This window comes from Zingiber officinale, chromosome 6A (assembly GCF_018446385.1).
Source record: "Zingiber officinale cultivar Zhangliang chromosome 6A, Zo_v1.1, whole genome shotgun sequence".
NCBI classification, from domain to species: domain Eukaryota; kingdom Viridiplantae; phylum Streptophyta; class Magnoliopsida; order Zingiberales; family Zingiberaceae; genus Zingiber; species Zingiber officinale.
In genome coordinates, this window is record NC_055997.1 from 69,945,408 (window position 1) to 69,956,121 (window position 10,714).

Below are 10,714 nucleotides of genomic sequence, written 5' to 3' on the forward strand. Positions count from 1 at the left end.
GGAAATTTTTCGGGAATTTTTCGGAGCTCGTATGGACGAGTTAACAGGGACAAAAACGGGGCCCGGGAAAGTCTGTTTAAGCTACCCTATTTAAGAGAGGAAATGTTTATATTTCCTTTTCTTTTTATTTTATTTCTTTCCCTTTAATAGTGTCGCCATTCACTCCTTCTCCCCCGACAACCGACGCGCCTCCTCTCGCCGAAAACCCGTGCCCTCTTCCCTTCTTCTCTCACGCCGAAGCCCTAACTGCCCACGGTAGTTTCTTCCTCCTCTTCTCGGTCGACGCCGGCGACCCATCCTCTGCCCTAGTCGAGCACACCGCCGACTGCTCCTATGCCTAGTTTCACTGCCGGTGTTAACTCCGATCGCCGGTGCCCTAGCCTCTGCCTCTCGATCCCTCTTCCCTGCAGCGACACCAACTCCTCACCCGTGCTCTAGCACTGAAGTCGAACTCTAGTGCCCAACGCCATCTTGCCGGCTGAGGTTTATCTGTGCCCTAGCCGACTCCTTGCTTTTCGACACCTTCACAATTCGGGGCCGATCGACTCTTATTCCTTCTTCTCAAGCCGTGCTAGAATTCTGCCGAGGCCTCTTTTCCGGCTGCAGGTACGACCCAGCGCTACTGCCACTTCTGTTTGAGTTGGCTTCGGATAGGAGCCAAGAGCCGAGCCCAAGTTTCACCTTGCGTGCCCTAGCTCTGAGCATTTCTTCCTCCTCAAAGCATTGGTGATACGGTATTGTGACCGAAAGGTGAGGTTTTAGATCGTGATCTAGTGTTCTATTCTTGTTCTATAGCTACTGTGGATCATATCATTATATTTGTATCTTTTGGTTTTTTTTCAGACCCTTGATACAACAGATCGGCGATATTAGAGGTAAGTATTGTATCTAGCTGTGAATTTGGGCTTGATTTCTGTTTGGGTGTTGTTGCTTGATCGCACTTCGACCCGGAATCACAGCGGATTGGCTCACTCTGTTCTAACAGCTGCTTACCTTGAATTACAGCAGCAAACAACCCTTTATTGGTAACAAGAATGGTTGTGAATTGAGGTAAGGTATTGGGTTTTGATCATTTTGTCGTTGGTTGATAGATAGGTTAATAACTAATGTTAACCTAGGTATATGTGTTGAATTAAGGAATGGATAAGATTATTAAATAGGTTTGGAGATTTTTATTTAGCTATATAGCTAAATACATTATCTATTTGATATTACAGGACTTTGACGCGAGACGCGTATCTCGACGTCGTGTTTGGATCAGATTGATCTTATTTCGATTGGAGGCGGGTACTTTTGACTTTTTGTCTTTGATATGCTTAGTAATGAAATTAACATGTTGCATTAATTGTGTTTCTTACCTGTTTCGGTTAATCACTACCCAAATCTTGGTACATGCTTGATTTATTGATTGGTTTGCATCTCATGTATATTTTACCTGTTTATACATGCTTATAGGGGTAGTGATATACCATGCTTTACCATGTTCAGGACCTAGGTTTTTATACCTTCTGTGTACCTTTGATTCGATATGATCCGTTGACCTAGGGTGCACTTTTCTATATATATGGATTAGGTCAGGATGTTTTTATGGTTATTGCCATGCACCATTTGTATGATTGCATGCTGTGCGATAGTCCGCTCCATTATTGTTGAGCACATCGCCAGTTACATGGATCTGCACACACCACCACTCATGAGTTAGTGGTCGATTCAGGTTGAGTGTGTTGCAGCAGGGACTCTGTTAGGCACTGTTGGTCCGCTCATGGGTAGTGTGACACAACGTGTTATCCGGCAGGGATTCCTCCCCGTTATCGTGTACCGGGAGATGAGAGCATTGCGCTCCCCCATTTATGATTTGGGGTAGGAGGATAGGTGTACTCCGACAGCATCCTGTCCACTCGGTCACTCATCAGGAGTAGTGATGACAGAGTGCACGGTTGTCACAACCCTACCCACTCGGCCTCACTATTGTGTGTGAGATGATCGACTGGCGTCAGGGGTGACCAGGACGCATCATTGGCATCATATGCATGATGCATTTATTGCTTGTGTTTGTGCTTGCTGCATTTATATGGTGAATATTGTTTGGATACCTATGTTTGACATGCATACAGGATTCCTACACCACTCGGACTGTTTGTCCTTATACTCAGGTCCTGATTAGTACAGATTCTCTCCTGTTTACTTCAGATGCATATTTATATCTTTCTTTTATCAGGAGACTGTACGCATGATTAGTGCTAGGTGATATTTCTTTACTTTGCATATCAATTGTACCTGCTGAGTGTTGGACTCACCCCGCCTCCATGTTGATATTTTCAGGTTGATGCTGCCCGGAGGGAGTTCCAGTCGCTAGTCCTCACTGCACGTAGTGCTGGTCCCTACAGACCTCGAGGATATGTTTGGTTTTCTTTGGTTTCTTTTCTGTTCTAGACTGTTTTGAACATGTTATGTTTTGGATTATTCTGCTTATGGATGTTGTATGGATTTTATTATTGCGATGGATTGGATTTGGATTTTATTCTACTACATGCCTGTCTGGACGGCAGAAGAGGTGAGTTTCGTCGGATTTGAGCTTTACGAGTGTAGTTGAGTAGGGTGGATTTCGAGTCAGAGTACTATAGTTGTGATTACTATTATTAACTACGTGGTTGTGATAGCCAGAGGCTGAATATCTATATAAACTGCGTGGTGATTGTTTTTATTTATTGTTATTATTCCAGCCGCCTGTGGCTGAGGTATATGAGGATGTAGAAAAGTTTCAGATTGTCCACTGTACAGGGGAGATGCTTCCGAAATTTTCTCGGACAGGGACTCCTCTGGGGCGTGACAATTTAGTGGTATCAGAGCACAGTTATACGATCTTTTGTTTTCATATTTTGGATATTTAGGATAACCTTATACCAAACTTTGACGATACTTGGTTGGTTTCTGTGTGTTGGATTTTGAGATTTATCTGATACCAATTTATTGGTATCAGAGCGGGTTATGATACCTGCTTTTGTTGTTCTGGAGATTTATCGGATACCTGTTGTTGGTATTCTGGATATTTGGTTAGCCAGGTTTGCGAGTCAAACTGGGCATTTTCGGATTTTCTATATGGTTATGTTTCGGATTTCCGTTTCGGATTTATATGGATTTCCGACAATTTTGTCGTTCGGAATTTTGAGGCCAGAAGTTGGGGACTGGACAGCGATGGAACATCTCCAGACGGCAAATAGGTATGATGTTTATTTTATGATAGTTATGACATCTATTAGCACTTTATCTTTATTACCTGTCTGGTTGTTGTAGCCATATTACATGTGATGGGTTAGCCACTGATCATGGTCGACCCTAATAGAGATCAAGGATTATAGTCTCTGGTGATTTTTCATATCATACCACCAGTAGTTTTAGTTTTTGTTACTACTAGTAGGAGTTGGAGGCACATACCAGCCTCTGCTATTGTTAGCTGGCTAATGGATGATACCTACATATTCCTGTTGACTTAGCCAGTAGAGTTTTTATACTCATATTTTTTTTGGATATTAGGGTATTCGATACGATGAAAATTGGTCATTTGGGGAGTTATCATGTTTGATCATTGTTGAGAATGATTTGAGGTTGAGGAATATTGGGAGATCAGATATTGTGATGTGTTGATTTCTAATGATTTATGAGAGTAAATGTTATGTGGTTGTTTGATGATCTATTAGTGGATAACTATTTTGATGATTTATTATTTGGGTTGTCGTTGATGGTGACATAGTGAGTGTCATGTTTGATGTTCACAGGTTTGATGATTATAGTTGGTGATCAGGTGGAAAGGACTGATTTAGCCATATACCATTGTCAGCTTGGATAGTTTATAGAGGATCGATGTATCCTATTCCATGAAGACTTTGACCATGGACTGTATATACCCGGTTGGATGACTCAGAAAGTGCATTTGGATATGTGACCCCGCTGATGTAAGGAAGTGTAGAGCTAATTGCTTAACACTTATGGGATACAATCATTACTAGTGTATACTGGGAGAGTACATTTGGATTTAAGATGATAAAATTTTCCCCATTAGATATAGTCTTGGTAGTGTACGACATTGACTTGCAATGTTATACCATGGTGTGTATATCTTCCTTGTCCGATATTAGTTCCTTTGAACCTAGAGCAGGGTTGTTACTGGATGATTAGGCTGCTTTATTTTGGGTTGCTTTTGATTGATGTATTCATGCTTGATACATATGCATGAATTTTGTTTAGATATACCCGTAAACCATGAGTGTTGGTAGCATAAGGTTGGTCTCTTTGATTGAGCTGGTATGCTGATTTTGCATGTCTATGTTGCATGTATATTATGATTGTTATGTGTTGTAGGAGTCCTATGGTAGACTGCCCATTTGCGAGTAGTATATGTATCCATGTTCTCATATGGTTGTGGGTTCCTTGTGGTTCATGGTTATGTAGTTCGATGTATGTATCTGAATGTATTATTGAAGATATCTTATCGATTAAATCCGAGTTGTGGTATAAGTACATCTGTGGTGTTTTGATGGAGGTATCTTGTCGATCTAATTTATGTTGTGGGATGTGCACATGAGTTTAGATATTTTTCTTGATATATCTTGTCGATTTAATCTGTGTCGTAGTATGTGCGCATGTGTTTGAGTGTCTTAATTGGAAGTATTTTGTCGATTACATCGGTGTTGTGATATGTACATATGGGTTTGATGTGGTATCTGAGGTTTTTTTTTTTTATTATGTTTGATTTTGAGTGCACCTGGGTTTAGTATGCTTTGTTGGAAGTATTACGTTGATTATACTCTTGGCATAGGTGTATATATGCCATGTGAGGTTGTTTGAGGTGTATTGTCGATTATACCCATGTTGATATATGCACACGGGTTCGGTAGGTATTGTTGGAGGTATCACACTGATTTATACCTGTGTGTGTGAGTTTGATGTATAATAATTGGAGGATTATGTTGATCATACATATGTTGTGTGAGCAAGTGTGTCAGGTGTATTGTTGGTAGCAGCATGATTCTACTTATGTTGAATGTAGGATGTAGAGTGTCTGCATTATGTCATTTGTTGGATTACCCTGTCAACCCATATTCTTATCAGTGAGTGATTCACTACGATGTTAATAGATTTGAGGATGAGTTTGATTTGTTTACTAGGTTGTTTATACCTTTGGCTGCTCACAGTGATATGTGGTTGAATGATCTCGTGCAGCCTCTAGTTGGATAGTTAGGTGCCTTGGACACTTATGGATCGTTTGTGGTGGAGCGGAGTTCCCACATATACATATTTCGGATTGCTTGTAGCGGAGCATTGCTCCCATATCTATTGCAGATACATGATATAGATTATTTGTAGTGGAATGTTACTTCTACATATTGAGGATTTCTTGTGGTAGAGCGTTGCTCCCACATATGTGGTATTTTCTGTGATGGAGCGTTGCTCTCACACTGGAGGATCTATACTTAGATGATTTATATCGTTGGTGATCATATTTCAGATTTATTGTCGAGGATCTTATGGATTGAGAATGTCTGTGATACGGACATTATGTGTATTGGTTTTACCATTAGGGCTTGCGGAGCCTTAGATGTTTTCATGGACTAGATGATTTGGGTATCCCTAGGATATTGGATCAGAATTCGTTATCGTTATTGATGATGTGGTGTTTTATTCCTGATCTGAGGTATATCACGTACACTATCTTTGCATAGTTCTAGAGATGTTTTGATGGAAATGTCTATATGAGAAGTTCAGTAGTGTATATTTTGGTTGTCTTCTGTGAGATGTTTGAGACACACGGTCACCAGTAGGAGTATACCGTGGTTCCATAGGAGGACGAGGTTGTTACCGTTGGGAGTAGACGGGGTCTATAGAAGAGGCTCGCAACTTCCTTTGTTTGGCTCGATGTTTCCGGAGATACATTGAGGGTTTCTCTCGAATAGCTATGTCACTGACACGTCTGACCTGGAAAGGCGTGAAGTTCACTTGGACTAAGGATGACAAGACCAGCTTCTAGGAGTTGAAGCGGAGACTAGTGTCGGCTCTGATTTTGGTGTTACCTTCTGGAGAGGACGGATATGTCCTCTACACCGACGCATCTATTCAGGGTTGAGCACTGTTCTGATGCAGCACGATATGGTAGTCTTTCATGCTTCTCGTCGATTGAAGGAACATGAGAAGAACTACCCTGTACATGATCTGGAGCAAGTCGTCATTATTTTTGCCATGAAGATTTGGCGATATTAGTTATATGACATTACATTTGAGATTCTCACTGACCATAAGAGTCTCAAATATCTGTTTACTTGGAAGGAACTTAATCTCCGACAGAGGAGATGGATGGAGTTCCTGAAGGATTATGATTGTACCATTAGCTATCACCTGGGGAAAGCTAATGTGGTTGCCGATGCGCTTAGCAGGAAGTCCGGAGGGACTTTAGCTTGCCACCGAGTTGTGGTCACAGACTTGAGTTAAGGTTTCTCCGGTTTGGGCCTTGAGGGGTAAGGACAGACAGAGCAGGGTACTCTGGTTACCATGGTTGCTCAGTCATCGATCAGGACGAGGATCCGAGAGCCCTAGGCTGCTGATCAGTATTTGCAGTTTATTTGCAGCCAGATAGCTTCCGGCAACAGACTGAGTTCACACGAGACGAGGAGGATGTTATACACTTCCGAGGCAGATTATGCGTACTTCAGTCTCGTCCGGTCTTACTGGAGCTACTTCAGGAGGCTCACCGTTCTTGATTTGCGATCCATCCAGGCGGGACCCGTATGTATCGAGATTTGAGACGTTCCTATTGGTGGAACGGTATGAAGAAAGACATCGCGGATTTTGTAGCTAGATGTCTTATCTGTCAGCAGGTGAAGGCTGAGCACCAGAGACCTGCAGGATTACTTCAGCGGATTCCTATTCCGGAGTGGAAGTGAGATCACATCACTATGGACTTTGTGGTGGGTTTGCCGAGGACACGACGAGGTCACGACGCGATTTGGGTAATTGTTGATCGATTAACCAAATCCGCGCACTTTTTAGCGATTTGGAGGACGGATCCCCTGGATCGATTGGCAGATCTGTATTGTCGGGAGATTATCAGACTACATGGTGTTCCGTTGAGTATCATTTCGGATAGAGATCCACGGTTCACGTCTCGTTTCTGGCAGAGTCTGCAGCAGGCCTTGGGCACACAGCTCCGTTTTAGTACAGCTTTCCATCCACAGACAGATGGACAGTTAGAGCGGACCATTCAGACTTTAGAGGATCTGCTGAGGTCGTGTGTTATGGATTTCGGAGGCAGTTGGGAGGACCATCTGCCGTTAGTAGAGTTTGCTTACAACAACAGCTTTCATTCGGCTATCCAGATGGCACCGTTTGAGGCGTTGTATGGTAGACCTTGTCGGACACCCGTCCTCTGGGATGAGGTTGGAGAGGCCCAGCTATTGGGACCTCATAGAGTTCAGCAGGATGCAGAGTTGGTCCGTACTATCAGACGGAGGATGTCAGAGGCGCAGGATCGCCAGAAGAGTTATGCTGATCGGAGACGCAGATCACTAGAGTTCTCAGTTGGCGACCATGTATTTCTGCGAGTTTCACCCATGAAAGGGGTGAAGAGATTTGGCCTCAGAGGTAAGCTAGCTCCGCGGTACATTGGCCCTTTCGAGATCTTGGAGAGGATCGGAGCGGTAGCTTACCGGCTGACACTACCACCGTCCCTGTCAGGCATGCACGATGTATTTCATGTATCCATGCTGAGGAGATATGTACCCGATCCGACGCATGTGCTGATAGATATTCCAGTTCCAGTTCAGCATGACATTACTTATGAGGAGGTTCCGGTACGGATTCTCGACCGGAAAGAGCGTCAGTTGCGGAACAAGACTATCCGGCTGGTTAAAGTCGGATGACAGCATCATTCGGACGAGGAGGCTACTTGGGAGCTCGAGGATACTATCCGACCTCGATATCCCCATCTTTTCACTTGAGGTATGTGATTTGTTTACCATTCAGCATTTATACTTTATATCAGTTGTTAGTATTTGCTGATGAAAGAAACGAAATTTGGGGACCAAATTTTTATTAGTGGGGGAGAATGTAAAATACCGGAAAATAGGCGAATATTAATAAGGGAAATTTCCGAAATTTTTGGAAAATTTTCGAGAATTTTTCGGAGCTCGTATGGACGAGTTAACATGGACAAAAACGGGGCCCGGGAAAGTCTGTTTAGGCTACCATATTTAAGAGAGGAAATGTTTATATTTCCTTTTCTTTTTATTTTATTTCTTTCCCTTTAATAGTGTCGCCGTTCACTCCTTCTCCCCCGACAACCGACGCGCCTCCTCTCGCCGAAAACCCGTGCCCTCTTCCCTTCTTCTCTCACGCCGAAGCCCTAACTGCCCACGGCAGTTTCTTCCTCCTCTTCTCGGCCGACGCCGGCGACCCATCCTCTGCCCTAGTCGAGCACACCGCCGACTGCTCCTATGCCTAGTTTCACTGCCGGTGTTTACTCCGATCGCCGGTGCCCTAGCCTCTGCCTCCCGATCCCTCTTCCCTGCAGCGACGCCAACTCCTCACCCGTGCTCTAGCACTGAAGCCGAACTCTAGTGACCAACGCCATCTTGCCGGCCGAGGTTTATCTGTGCCCTAGACGACTCCTTGCTTTCCGACACCTTCACTGTTCGGGGTCGATCGACTCTTATTCATTCTTCTCGAACCGTGCCAGAATTCTGTCGAGGCCTCTTTTCCGGCTGCAGGTACGACCCAGCGCTACTGCCACTTCTGTTTGAGTTGGCTTCGGATAGGAGCCAAGAGCCGAGCCCAAGTTTCACCTTGCGTGCCCTAGCTCTGAGCATTTCTTCCTCCTTAGAGCATTAGTGATACGGTATTGTGACCGAAAGGTGAGGGTTTAGATTGTGATCTAGTGTTCTGTTCTTGTTCTATAGCTACTGTGGATCATATCATTATATCTGTATCTTTTGGTTTTTTTCAGACCCTTGATACAACAGATCGGCGATATTAGAGGTAAGTATTGTATCTAGCTGTGAATTTGGGCTTGATTTCTGTTTGGGTGTTGTTGCTTGATCGCACTTCGACCCGGAATCACAGCGGATTGGCTCACTCTGTTCTAACAGCTGCTTACCTTGAATTACAGCAGCAAACAACCCTTTATTGGTAACAAGAATGGTTGTGAATTGAGGTAAGGTATTGGGTTTTGATCATTTTATCGATGGTTGATAGATAGGTTAATAACTAATGTTAACCTAGGTATATGTGTTGAATTAAGGAATGGATAAGATTATTAAATAGGTTTGGAGATTTTTATTTAGCTATATAGCTAAATACATTATCTATTTGATATTACAGGACTTTGACGCGAGACGCGTATCTCGACGTCGTGTTTGGATCAGATTGATCTTATTTCGATTGGAGGCGGGTACTTTTGACTTTTTGTCTTTGATATGATTAGTATTGAAATTAACATGTTGCATTAATTATGTTTCTTACCTGTTTCGGTTAATCACTACCCAAATCTTGGTACATGCTTGATTTATTGATTGGTTTGCATCTCATGTATATTTTACCTGTTTATACATGCTTATAGGGGTAGTGATATACCATGCTTTACCATGTTCAGGACCTAGGTTTTTATACCTTCTGTGTACCTTTGATTCGATATGATCCGTTGACCTAGGGTGCACTTTTCTATATATATGGATTAGGTCAGGATGTTTTTATGGTTATTGCCATGCACCATTTGCATGATTGCATGCTGTGCGATAGTCCGCTCCATTATTGTTGAGCATATCGCCAGTTACATGGATCTGCACACACCACCACTCATGAGTTAGTGGTCGATTCAGGTTGAGTGTGTTGCAGCAGGGACTCTGTTAGGCACCGTTGGTCCGCTCATGGGTAGTGTGACACAACGTGTTATCCGGCAGGGATTCCTCCCCGTTATCGTGTACCGGGAGATGAGAGCATTGCGCTCCCCCATTTATGATTTGGGGTAGGAGGATAGGTGTACTCCGACAGCATCCCGTCCACTCGGTCACTCATCAGGAGTAGTGACGACAGAGTGCACGGTTGTCACAGCCCTACCCACTCGGCCTCACTATTGTGTGTGAGATGATCGACTGGTGTCAGGGGTGACCAGGACGCATCATTAGCATCATATGCATGATGCATTTATTGCTTGTGTTTGTGCTTGCTGCATTTATATGGTGCATATTGTTTGGATACCTATGTTTGACATGCATACAGGATTCCTACACCACTCGGACTGTTTGTCCTTATACTCAGGTCCTGGTTAGTACAGATTCTCTCCTGTTTACTTCAGATGCATATTTATATCTTTCTTATATCAGGAGACTGTACGCATGATTAGTGCTAGGTGATATTTCTTTACTTTGCATATCAATTGTACCTGCTGAGTGTTGGACTCACCCCGCCTCCATGTTGATATTTTCAGGTTGATGCTGTCCGGAGGGAGTTCCAGTCGCTAGTCCTCACTGCACGTAGTGCTGGTCCCTACAGACCTCGAGGATATGTTTGGTTTTCTTTGGTTTCTTTTCTGTTCTAGACTGTTTTGAACATGTTATGTTTTGGATTATTCTGCTTATGGATGTTGTATGGATTTTATTATTGCGATGGATTTGGATTTGGATTTTATTCTACTACATGCCTGTCTGGACGGCAGAAGAGGTGAGTTTCG